The following is a 12,880-nucleotide window of genomic DNA, read 5'->3' as shown; positions in this document are numbered from 1 at the left end:
AAAAGTTATGGATTAGAATTGTACGGTTTTGGTAACTTTTCTGCAATGTTTTTTTCGGATATTAATTAAGGAGTAAGACTTTTAAAATATACCACTACGAAATCGCATGCTTGAAAGAAAAGTTATGGATTTAGAATTGTACGGTTTTGGTAACTTTTCTGCAATGTTTTTTTCGGATATTAATTAAGGAGTTACATCGTGAAAAGAACAACTCAAAATTTTAAAACTAAATTTAACTGCAAATTGTTAGAGGCTTACGTCACAAGAGTTTCAAGGTATACCACTTTTTAATCGGAAGTCTGAAAAAAAAGTAATGGATTTCTTTTTCGGAAAATAGCTTAGTTCTCTAAAAATCTGCATAACTTAGTTTGTAATTTCGCGGCTTACGAAATGATGTCGTTTTAAAACGGCGGAACTTTGTCGGCGGAATGAAGTCGTTACCCCGCTGAGATCTTTTATTTGTTTGATTTCGAAAATTATAAAGTTAAAGTTAAAAAGAGTATCCTAAATTAACCAATGATTGGTAATCTTAAAGCGGAAATCTGAACTCGAATTTTAGGCAAATAGCTTAGAGCCGTGTGCATCGATGGCTATAGCTAAGTTACTCTGCGCTCTTCCGAAAGTGGTTTGAAAAATATGTAAATAAAACAATGCAAATCGTCTGAAAGGCTCCCTTCTGCTCCTGCCCCAGAATGTTGCTCCTGTTGCTTCTGCTACTCCTCCTCCGTAGCAACTTGTGCTGTCAGCGCGCATTTCTTCCAGTTCGCTGATGTGAGCAAGCCAAGTATCTTACAATAATAAACAGCGGGTCGTGTTGTGTCGTATATGTGCCGACTTGAGCGCATTGAGCGACTTGAGACAGGAGCAGGAGCAGGAGCAGGGACATCACATCGCGGCTGCGACGACGATGACGGAGTGGCGGCGTTCCGGGCCAGACAGCCGTGACAGCCGGAGCATTCCGTTCGAGGGGATGGGAATGGGAATGGGGATGGGGATGGGGATGGGGAACCCATCAAGGGATGCCGATGGTCGGTCGTCACGGGACGGAAAACCATACATATTTATTATGTCGCAAGTACTCGACTGCCTATATGAGCAACGTGAGCTCCCTTTGATTAACATCTTTATCAATATTTTCTTATTATTTGCTCATTTCATCCGGAGCAGGAGCCGAGAACTTTTCAATAAAGACACGGGCCCACAAAGAAGCTGGCAACTGACAGCAAAAAAAAATAAACAAATCATTTGCATCTCATTAATGCAAATCACACACACACACACACACATACATACCATACATCCTTCGCGTGTGGGTGTGCTTTAAAAGGCTTGTCAAGCCCCTCCCCATCCTTATCCTTATCCAATCCTAAAGGAATGGTAGCAACCCCCGTGGCGGTATCTCTATTTGCCCCCTACCTTTCTCTTTTATCCTTCCGAAAAACCCCGAGGATGCTGTTAATCAGAAGTCAAACAAAGTGTTGCCTACTTTCCAGCTGTGATTACGAGCACAACATTTTAATTGGCTATTTATATTTCCACAGCAAACATTTCCCTAAGGCGTTGGCCCAATAAAGGCTCTCAAGTCGAGAACTAACCATATGTACACTGATTTACAGTGTCAGTTCTTTTTATTCCAGGCCCCACGGCCAGTGAAGTATTCGGGAATTGTAATTAATATTGTAATAACTACTGCTGACAGTTCAAAGCAATATACATTTGATATGCCTTTGTACTTTCACTTCGAAATTTGGCTCCTTTCGGGGGAAAATTGCTTGCAAAGGAAATGCCATTCTATTGAATATTCACACGTGGGCGGAATTTTTTCACGAATTTTATGAATCCTATTCAATAGACTGAGTGCGAAATCAAATGACCTGGCAAATAAATTCTTTACAAACGCAAGTTGAAAAGGATTTAATATTTTGACGGAATTCAAAAAGCCAATTTCTGCGTAATGTAAACGGAGACTTTAATCTACTGATTAATGGGAATTTATGGCTTAAGGTAATTATATTTTCTTGGAGATGATTAAACTATGATAATGCTATGTTAGTTTCATAATGCATGGAAAGTAAATGCCTAAATCAGAAAAAGTTATTGAAAAATCAAACAATGTTTTTAAATTGGCTTAATTATGAGTAAAACAAGGGACGGTATAGAAATAGGCAACGATATAATTGAATTATTGTATTACAAATAGTAGATATATCTTAGATAACTTTAACTTCTTCCAGTGGGAGATAAAAGTACTTTTTTTTGTTATTTTTTTATACCTCTTATAAAATTTATGTCTAACCTTCCCAGTTTAAATAAAATTGTTTCTGAAGAAGCTTTTTAAAGTAAATTAAATGGTTTCTGAAGAAGTTGTATTTATAGAAACCAAAACGAAAGCAAATTTTTTATTATTTAAGTTCGACTGCATAAAACAAATTTTATTAGCACACATATGCCTTTCAATGAAGCAACAATAAATAACAATTTTGGCCAAAAAATTGTTTAATTAATCGAACAAGTATTAAATTTTATGCCTCTTTAAATTCGCAACCAAAATTAAACTTTGATATTTGATAATGCAACCTCGGTGCCAAAATTGGTAACTGCTATTGCCAAACTCTTTGCTTTAACTTTATGGCTATGTCATTTTCAATTTTAATATATTTTGTACGTCTGAATATTACTAAAAAACCGGAAGAGGCATCACAATATCGATCGTTAAATGTTTGACAAATATTACTGTAATCTTTATGAGGTGCCTATTAAGTTAATTAATAAGTGGTTGTATTTTAGTTGTATTCGATTTCCGTAAAGGATACTCCTATGAATTGATTATGGTATGTTTTCAATAAGAAATGTAGGCCGAAATCAAAGTCTTTAAAATTTAATTTATATTGAAATCAGCTTAGTTCCTGCACTCTTTTTTTAATAGCTTTCTTGTCGTCCGTTTCATTGCTGAACAAATCTCGCTGAACTACGTGTATTCTCAAGCAATAACATTGGATATCAGGTTATAGCTACGAGCATACACGTGGCCATTGGAGATTGCCGTCGCCACTTTAATCCACTTGTGCGGCATAAGTAAGGACTTCAGGACTTCACACTTGGGTCGCGGTAATCGGATCCGGTCACTTTGCGGTGGATTCCATTTAATTTTCATCTACTTACCGAGGGTGTCTCGGGAACTCCTCCTCGGGTTTTGTGTTACGCGGCCTGATGCGCCTAATAATACCGAGCCGCAGAATTAATTGCACTATAATTTGTAATTAAGTAACCGGGCAAACACGAAACTATGCGTGGCGGAATGTGGAAGGTGGAATGCTGGGCAGGGGTTGCGGTCTAATAAAACCGAAGGAATATAGCTGTCCTGCAGCCAACCACTTTCCATCCCGCCATAACTGAACATGTAACTACGTTGTTTCACCGTAATTAATTAATTACATTACACAAACTTGCCGTCATCGGTTGGTTGGTTGGTTGGCTGCTTGGCTGGTTGGTTGTTTTTTCCCTTTGTTGCAACTGGGGAAAATGCAGGGAAGGGCTTGTAATATAGCACAGCCCACAAGCGAGCATCACTTTCAATGAAATTAGCTTGTTTCGCAATCGTTCTTGCCACCAAAACATCCCCCTCTGGCCTGGCAATTATTTTGCAATTTGGTGACAGGCAAAGCCAATCAACTACTTTGGCAACTTTGGAGCGCAAAATGCAAAATGTAAATAAAATTAAGTCCCCGTCCAGGCAGTCGGGCACTAAAACTTCATAAAAATGCATTAAAAGTTGTGCGTGTGAGCGGTGGAAGAGGTAAAGGTAAAGGTAAAGGTAAAGGCACAGGTAAAGTTGAGTTAATAAGCTGGCAGATTTCACTCCCGAAGCTTATAACATTATTCACCATTTAAGTCTAATATTACACATTTTTCCGGCTTTAATTGGGCTAGGGGGAAATGGTGGGAGGGGTATGTGTAGGAAAACGGAAAAATCAACAAGTATCAAATTTGCTGCGGGGCAATGGTTCTCTGATGTAGCTGCTGCTGCTGTCTTCGTGTTGCTCCTTGTTGTGTTGCTCGTGTTGTTGCTGCTGCTGCTGTTGTTGCTGCTGCTCATGTTGTTGCTGCTGCTCATGTTGTTGCTACTGCCACACAGACAGAGAAATAAATCGCGCATAATACCGCATACCAGAGCAACAGCACGAAGTATTTGCACTGCGTGACAAACAATTTGTGCCAACATTGACAGCGACGCATCCGTTTCCGTTCTGTCCATAAGGATTCCGCCGACCTTTCCCACCCCCCTGCCACGCCCACTTTCTTATGCCGCCTTATTCTTGCTGCCAGTTGTTGTCCCCCTGTTGTGTAAATATAAATATTTTCATTCCGCTTTCATTTCTTTTGCCTCGCCGCCAGTGTTAATTGAAAAATCATTTGCTGAACTTAATTAAGCCATGTCCAGCGAACGACTACTGTAGTAACTGGAAAATAACACTGGAAATGCATTTTCCGCATTATTATTTTTGATTTGTAATCAAATTTGGCTGGGGGACATGTCATTAGATGGCCATTCCATCACACGCCATACAACCCATAATAATCGTATTCGAATTCGTATTCGAAGGCCATGCGTCAATATCATCAATGAAAGGGGCGTGGATCCTGATGGAATACAGCGACGCATAGATGCCGCTGCTAATGTGACACATGATTTCATTCCAAATTTATTTATGCAAACAAAAATGCTGCCCCAACAATAACAGCGCCAATGGCAATGGAAAAATGTTGCAAAAGTAAACAAAGTATGGAATAAAAAAGGCAAGGCAAGGAAAGAAAGGAACTTTGATTTTGTTTGGTTGGGTATCCGCATGCGGGTTGGGGTTGCTTCGTAAAAATGCGTATGTGCACGCATGTCAAGGGTGAATTTTTGATCATTTCTTAAAATATTTACCCGTGTCGATAGTGGCCCGCTTTGATTGCCCCATAGAATGGAATTTCACTCAAGTTTTGTAGCGAGTGGGTGGGTGGGTGGTTGGCCATATAGAAAGCCATGACATTTGTGTGTGCATTTTTTAATGGCAAATTGAAATCACAGCACACAGACAGTAAAGGGGATTAAGTTTAAAGCTTTGTCTGGTCCTTTCATGGGGGTGTTGTTAATTAAAACTCCATTCAGTTTTGTCGCTAGACTCGCCCTCTTTTGCAGCAACAACCTTTCACTGTTATCTTTCACTCGCTTTTTGTTCCAACTTGTTTTACTTTCTTTTTTTTTTTGGGTGGAGCAAATGCAACTGCCAGGGTAAATGAATAATTTGTTGACACTTTGCACCCACTTAATCAAGAGTTTGTTCTTCTTTTTTAATTACGGTGGATGGATGTCAGTGAAACTGAAACCGAGCTCGGGCCGAAACAAGTGTAAGCAAATTGAGCTTCTGCTTCTGCTCCTTCTGCTCCTTGCCACTAACGAAGTGCCCAAAAGAGGAGCAAAGTCCGCACGGCTTTGTTTAATTAGTTCCAGTCATAAATGGATACTGGCCCCGGGATGAGGAGGCTTATCAGGTGTGGCCATGCAAGCCGGAATTTCCCAGAAATATCAAGAAATATGGGGGCAGCAGGGGATCCGCATTAATACGCTCCGATACGTAAATATAATTGATGTTTAAAAAGTCTTTCTGCGCGCTGCCAAAGTTACGATAAGTATGTGCTAACAATATAGAGCCGCAGGCGATATAGTACATACTTTTGTCATAAGTCCGGCAGCTGGGACATTACCCAGGACTCCAAGGGACGAAGGACGATGGACGAAGGACCTACCCCGAGTGGCAAATGCTGTGGCCATGTTCCGGTCATCCGAGCATCACCAGCCCCCATGTAAGTCAAACATTAATTGGCACTTAAAGCCATTTAATGTTGCGCTGGCTAAGAGCTTTACTTTTGCCTTTTTCGAAAAACAATTTTGATGTTTTCACATGTCATTGAAAGTTGAAAAAAAAATATAAAAAAAAGTAACTATCGATGGCTTTATAGATATTGATATTTATATATATAGTATGTAGTATATGTGTGTATTTATAAGCCATAATCTTGGCCGGATACTTACGCACAGAGCAGCTTACTTACTTCGCCTGCCTGGGGGATTAAAGCAGATTAAGCATACGCAGCGTTGTCAGCTCGCAGGACCAAAACTCGTCGCCTTTGCTTTAGCTGTATGGAAATAAATGTCTAGCTGTCAGAGGGGAAAAAAGTTGGGTAAAGATTGCAGACGAAAGCGCGGTTAATTGGTGTGGCAATTTGGGGGAATTATTACACGGCGGTGAGGCTGGCATTTAATGGAATTTTATTATATTTTTCCCAGCGCTTCGCTAAAGAGGTGCAAGCTAACTAATACCTAATACTAAGCACGTAGCCACGATTCCTATCACTTACCATCAGTTCAATTACGAATTATGCCAGCTCCTTTCGTCTTTTATCGCTGCCAACTCAAATATTTAAATTTGAGACCATTAAAGCTAAGCTGTATTTTGGGATTAGGTTCGACTTTCCTGGCCTCGCCCACACATGCTATCGTACACATTCGTGGTATATGCCTGAACCTGAATGTGTTTGCTGTCTGTAGCATAAGCCGAGAGGTAAATAATTTCCCTCTTTTTATTGCCCTGCAGTCAGCATAAAAAGTCAATATCAGCTGCAGTTGCGGAGGGTCCTTGCAGCACCAGCAGCAGAACCAGAACCAGAACCAGACAGGCCATGCCAGGCTGCATATGAGCTGGTCATAAATTTCCGAGTCAGCCGAGGGCAAACACACGGCCACTGCTGCACCCAGTAACTCGATTTCCCTGGCTTTCCCTCTGCTCCTCTGCTCCTCTGCTCTCTGCACTCTGCCACCTCCATCCACATTCATTTGCCTTCGTTTTCCTGTTTGTTTAGCGCAATTAATGAGACCGACGAGGCTCGTCGTCGTCGGCGGCGGCAGCGGTGGTCGTATGGGTTATCAACAGGTGTTGCGTTTCAATTCCTTGTTTATGGCTTATCTGTCACTAAACCAACATTCCCCCACTGCGGTTGCTTTAATTTAAACGAAATTAAATTCGACTAGGACCCATGTCAGGGACAAAGTCCTTCCCAACCGAAAGACATTAATTAAAGTTGACGTCTAGGTGTTAGCACTGCCAGTCGGCGATATATCACCATGATCAATCACACACAGACAAGGCGAAACGAAAGGGACGATACGAAAGGACATGGAAAATTGCTTGTGGCCAGGTTTCAATGCAATTCAATTTGCAGCTTGATTTGTTTGGCTTTTCGGGGTCTTACTATAGCTCACACTCACCCACATGTGTGTCATAAATTCTGCTGCCATATGTTGCTCTTTTTTAGCTTTTAGCTTTTACCTTTTAAGCAGCAACTTATGGAGTTGCGATAAGCGGACTCACACATTTAATATTTAATACGATAAAAGCGGTGGCAATAACGTGAGTACTATCTATCTACTTACCCAACCATATGGTGGCCCTCATCTCGCGTAACCGGCTTCTATATTTCGTTTTTCGCACTTCGTTTTCACAGCTCCATATGGTGGCTTGCCAGCCGGCATTGCTTATACGCCACGTTGGGCGAAGAAATTGATGGAAATGGCACTCTCGAACTCGCTGCTGATTTTGCTATAACAATAGGCCACCGCTGAGGCATACTTTTGACTTTCTAGTTGAACTAAGGACCAAGGACTAAGGACTAAGGACTGGAGGAGCGGAACCAGAACCGTTGGCAGTCAGACTGTGACTGTTATGAAGTTTGATAATTTATCGGGCAGCAAGTCTAGGTAGTCGCTGGTCCGCCGCTGCCTCAGCCGCCGTCGACGTCACCTTTTTTGGGGCGTTTAGGTGGTTGGGTGGTTGGGTGGTTGGGTGGCTGGGTGGTTGAAGGGGTCGCCTTTACCCCCCTCTCGGTATCTATGGCAACTTGGGCGCGGTGACGGTTCACCAAAAGGGATGAAAAGCGTTTCAGCCTGTTGAGGCAATGCTGCCGCAGTCGCTGCCGCTGCCGACGTCGCTGCCGCTACAGCTGCCACTCTGCCGGAAAATGGAATCCACAACGGCAACCAGTTGATGGTGCAAAATCGGGGGCGGGCAGCACACTTGACCTCCTGCATGCCACATATAAAAAAAAGCGGAACCAGCCGCTTGCATTTGTTGCACAGGCACAGTCACAGGCACAGTCACACAGCCACACACACCACCACCCACCTGTAACGCACACTCTCTTTTCGAGTAGTGTGTGTGTGTGTGGAGTGGATCCTATTATAAGCGCCGTCCACAGGGCGCATGCGTGATGCCAGCCAACAAGTGAAGCAACAAGCAGCAGGAAAAAGCAACAGTCGCTGGCCTGGGTGCGAGCGAGAGGGCACTATCCGGCGGCAGAGAGAGAGGCAAGTTGCCAGAGTAATAATAATACGGAATACGGACTACGGAATACGAAATACGAAATACAGGGCAGCTGGCGGCGCTTTTTGCCAGCTTTTCCTTCGACTTCTGGAGCCGCGGCAGAAACTGCTGTCGAACGAAGGTGGAAACTGAAGCTGGAGACGCAGCTGCAGATGGAGATAGAGATGGAGATGGAGCCGGAGACGAAGAGCCGGAGATGGAGAGCCGTAGCCGGAGAGCCGAAGCCGGAGACTTTGGCTTTGCCCGTGGCTGCGGGCGTGTGTGTTTGGAGCTGTTAGGAGCTTTGGTCGCCGCTCGTCTACTTATTATTATGCTTAATTATACCCTAGACAAAAGTATTGCCATTTCAAAGAGTAGTTTGTACTTGAATTATAAACAATATTCGCTTTAGCCAATGTACTCTGTCCGTCTTTTATAAAAGTGCACAAAAATTCACTTTAATTTAAAAAATGTTAAACTAAAATAAGTATATTTGCTTTTTAATCTCGAAATTTAAGAACTAAAACTTGACAATTATGGATTGCTAAGTCTTTTCTCTGTTTTTTTATAAATTCAATAAAATCTCTAACACTTTAAATACTCTGCGTAAAACCAAACAAAGTAAAAAAAGTCTTTCTATTAAGAAATTAGTTGATATTCGGTTTTTCAAGTCATATCCTTTTTTATGAATGTCATATTTTATCAACAACTTTTAAAATGTTTTAACGACCTTGGTGGTTGTTTAGGGACGCCTTTCTTAAATAATTTTATTATTACATTTTTTTTTTTTATGAATGCTTAACATTAGTAGTTTTCTCAACAGAAACTGCAAAAGGATTTATGCATTATGTAAGTGTGTTTCGTATTCCGAAAGGCCTTAAATCACTCTTGTTTTTTCCCCTGCTTTGCTTTATATTAAAGAAGCTGTAAAAAACAAACACACAAAAAAATGAAGACAGGATGAGGAAGGCGGAGCTGGCATTTAAAGTGCGGCAGAGCCAAGTTGCTATTTGCCCCTTGCCACCCGGATGGGATCCTGCCCCACCTTAAACCCAACCATATGTGGTGCCAGGTGAGAGGCGGCGGGGCCAAGACTTTGAGGTATAGTAACAAGTATGTCTCATATGTTGGCTCGCTGCCTTTTACTTAGCCGGGACAAAGGCAACAGCGCTACAAGGACCTCAAGGATGCAGGAAAAAATAAGCAGAAATGGCAGGATGAGAGGCTCACTGAGTCGATGCTCAAAAGTCAATTGTTTGTGCCTGCTTCGGAGGCGAGTCTGCATAACTTTGCGAACGAACATGCTATATAGCAGCAGCCATCAGCTCGCACATCCAACGAAAGGATGTACCCGGGAATGAGTTTAGTTTGCCGGAGTGGAGTCCTTGCGGAACTTGTTGCTGCTGCCAAAGTTATCGAAGTTTGCTAAGCGACTTTAATTTGCCGCAACTTGTGGCTGCAAGTGGATGGATGCTGCGGAGTTTGGGGGCACGGAATGTGGGTAGAGTGTTTGCCGAGCTGCAGATCTTTGAAATGGAGTGGCAAAAGAAATTGCGGCAAAAGCAATTAGCCGGATGCAGCAGTGGCAAGTAGCTGGAAAAGTTAGGAAAGGATAATTACCTCCGATCGATTAACCTTTAGCGATCTTTTCAGCGCTAAATGGATTGCTTTTGAAAACACATAATTAGACATTCTTTTAGCTTTACATTACATGACCTTAACGCCTCCATTCTTACATTAAGTCGTTTTATCTCGTTATCCAATTTTCTTCTCACACTTGTGCATATCGAACTGCAATCTTACGTTATCTTATTACCTTTCACTCCTGCTTTCTTCCATCTCACTTCCCTTTTTTTTGGCTTTTCTTTGATGATACTCAAGAGTCACGCCACACTTAACGAAAGATAGACTTTTATGAGCCATAAATATGAATTTATCATGGGATGTGGAACTTAAGAAATATGAACATGAAATATATTCTCTAACCCCAAGTTAAGGTTAAAATATATTATGCCATTTACATTTTTTTTTTGTAATAGTGCCAAAGGCAATTATTCTTTAACACTGAGTTAAGTTTGGAATAGTTAAATTAGTTATATATTATATATTATATTATATTATATATTGTCTAGCTCTAAGTTGTTTTTTTAAAAGTCAAAAAGGCAAAATTATTTGAATGTTAAGCAACTTGTATGAAAATTATTGTATTTAAGTTACAGTTTTAAACTTTTAACATATTGACTCCCAAAGCTAATTTGAACAGTGCATTTGAATCCTCCAGAACATATTTCTTACTGAAAGAAGAGCTTCCTCAACAGAGAAAGTCTTCGAGCTTATTTCTTTCTTTTCTCCAAGGACTCACAACGATACAGGCAGCAGTGGCAGGACTTTTCGGTAATCTTCAACACAATCATAAATCAAATCCTGGGCCAGAGCCGCAGGAAAAATTAAATAAACTTGTTGAGGCGGCGGACAAAGCAGACAGCAACAAATAGACTAGAGCAAGCCAAACAATCCACGATTGTCCCTGGGTGTGTGTGTGTGTGTGTGTGTGTGTGTGTGTGTGTGTGTGTGTAGGAGTATGGGTGGACTGCTGATGCATACGTGTGTTTGTTGTGTTGTGTCTGTGAGTGTTTGGCCTACTTTTGTGCGATGCCGCCGCCGTTTGCCAGCCATCCACCACCCATCCACCACCCATCTACAACCCACTCAGCACCCACCACCCACCACCCACTGGCACACGCCCACCCATCCTTTGGCGTCACTTTGTTTATGACGCGATTCGCTGGGCAAAAGGCAAAGGGGACTCCCCTGGCAGCCTCTGTCTGGCATTAAACACATTTACACGCCCAGCTGGCAACAGCTGCTCCTCTTTGGCGTTCTGGTCTCGACTACTCTATTATGCATGCACTGGGAGAAATTAAGTTATTTCGAGTATCGTCATTTATTCTTGGTTACATAGCCGTAGCGAATCCCCCTTTTTTCAAGTCATTATTAAAAGATGAGTGAGGTTGTTTTAAAATTTAAATGGTAGGATATATGCACTTTTAGAAATATAAAAAAAACTGCCTCAAAGCTTAACGGTTGCTTTTAAGTTTTAAAATAGTTTTTTGAATTTGATTTATTTTATTATTTTATTTAAAATATTTTGCTTTAACGACATTTAAAATGGTTTTAAGAAGTCAATTAATAAGTTGGATGTGAAAATCAAAACAACTTAGCAGAAATAATAAATTTTATAATACAATTTGAATGATGGAAATCTCTATTTTTTTAGCTTCTCTATAACATTAGGCTTTTTGGTACTACAGAATTTTCAAAAAACTTTGTGCAAATAATATATTTTATAAATAATATTTAAAATATTCAGATTAAAAGCCAGATTTGGGTTTAGGGAATAGACTTCCATGTTTTCTCGCAGTGTGGGTAGCCTTCAACGTTTTCTGCCAGTGCAGGTACTGGCGTGTCCTGGCGGATTCGATATGCAGATGGGGTATGGGCGTGCCGCTGTGACTCCTGTCTAGGTGGATGCATTTGGTTTCGTTGGCTGCCATTTGCATCTTTTTACGGCCGCCGTGATTCGATTGCGATTGCAGCCAAACGGTTTTAACGGCACCGGGAAACCTGAGTAGAAAAAATGGCAACAAAAAGGGCAAAAGGGCTCCAAAGGGGGCGGGGATTGGCATCAATGGGCACAATGAGCATATAACAATGACATGAAAGCCAAAGTGAACAGGACTACCGCTTCCTGGATCTGCACTTTGTGTGCCATTGTGTGCTGCATGAAACGAGGAAGGAAATTGTAAATGAAACGCACTTGAAATGCTGCTGCTGGTTGGAATAGAAGGACATCCTGCCTGAACCTGAGGCTGAAGCTGAAGCTGAAGCTAAGGCAACCCACCGGGCGTATACGCAACGTTGGCAAGCCAGCAGTTTCCTTCTGCCCCCCAGGATTGAGTTACAGCTGGTGTCCGGGCCAAAGGCGCTTGTGTGCCACCACATATGGCGGCAGAACAGAAGCAGGCTTTAAGTGCAATTGTATATCCTTGCTCTCGGTTTCTGCGGTATGCGTGTGCGCGACATAAATAATACAGAAAGCCAGACTCGAGCTCAGACTACCACTTGCCACTTGGTTCCATTGCCACGATGCCGCATTGCCACATTGCCACCCACCTCTAAGTATATACTACATGAATGTCCTTGTGTGGGCGGAACATCTAAGCAGACACTCTACTACTCGCGTCTACCCTTTCATGTTATTATTCATGTAATTGTCATCCGAACTTCATAAGATTTCATTTAATGGGCCATATACCAAATATAAATTGGCTTTCTTGATTTATTCGTGGCTGACACACACTCTTCCTGTTCCACCCTTGGTCCTTCCTTCTTCGCCAAAGACATCTGTCTATGTCCTGTGACCATCCCCAACCGCCTCCGCCTCGTACCGCCCCACTTGATGCTGTCATTTTGCATGC

This window comes from Drosophila gunungcola (assembly GCF_025200985.1).
Source record: "Drosophila gunungcola strain Sukarami chromosome 2R unlocalized genomic scaffold, Dgunungcola_SK_2 000020F, whole genome shotgun sequence".
NCBI classification, from domain to species: Eukaryota; Metazoa; Arthropoda; class Insecta; order Diptera; family Drosophilidae; genus Drosophila; species Drosophila gunungcola.
The sequence above is the reverse complement of the archived record's forward strand: the minus strand, read 5'-3'. Positions refer to the sequence as shown.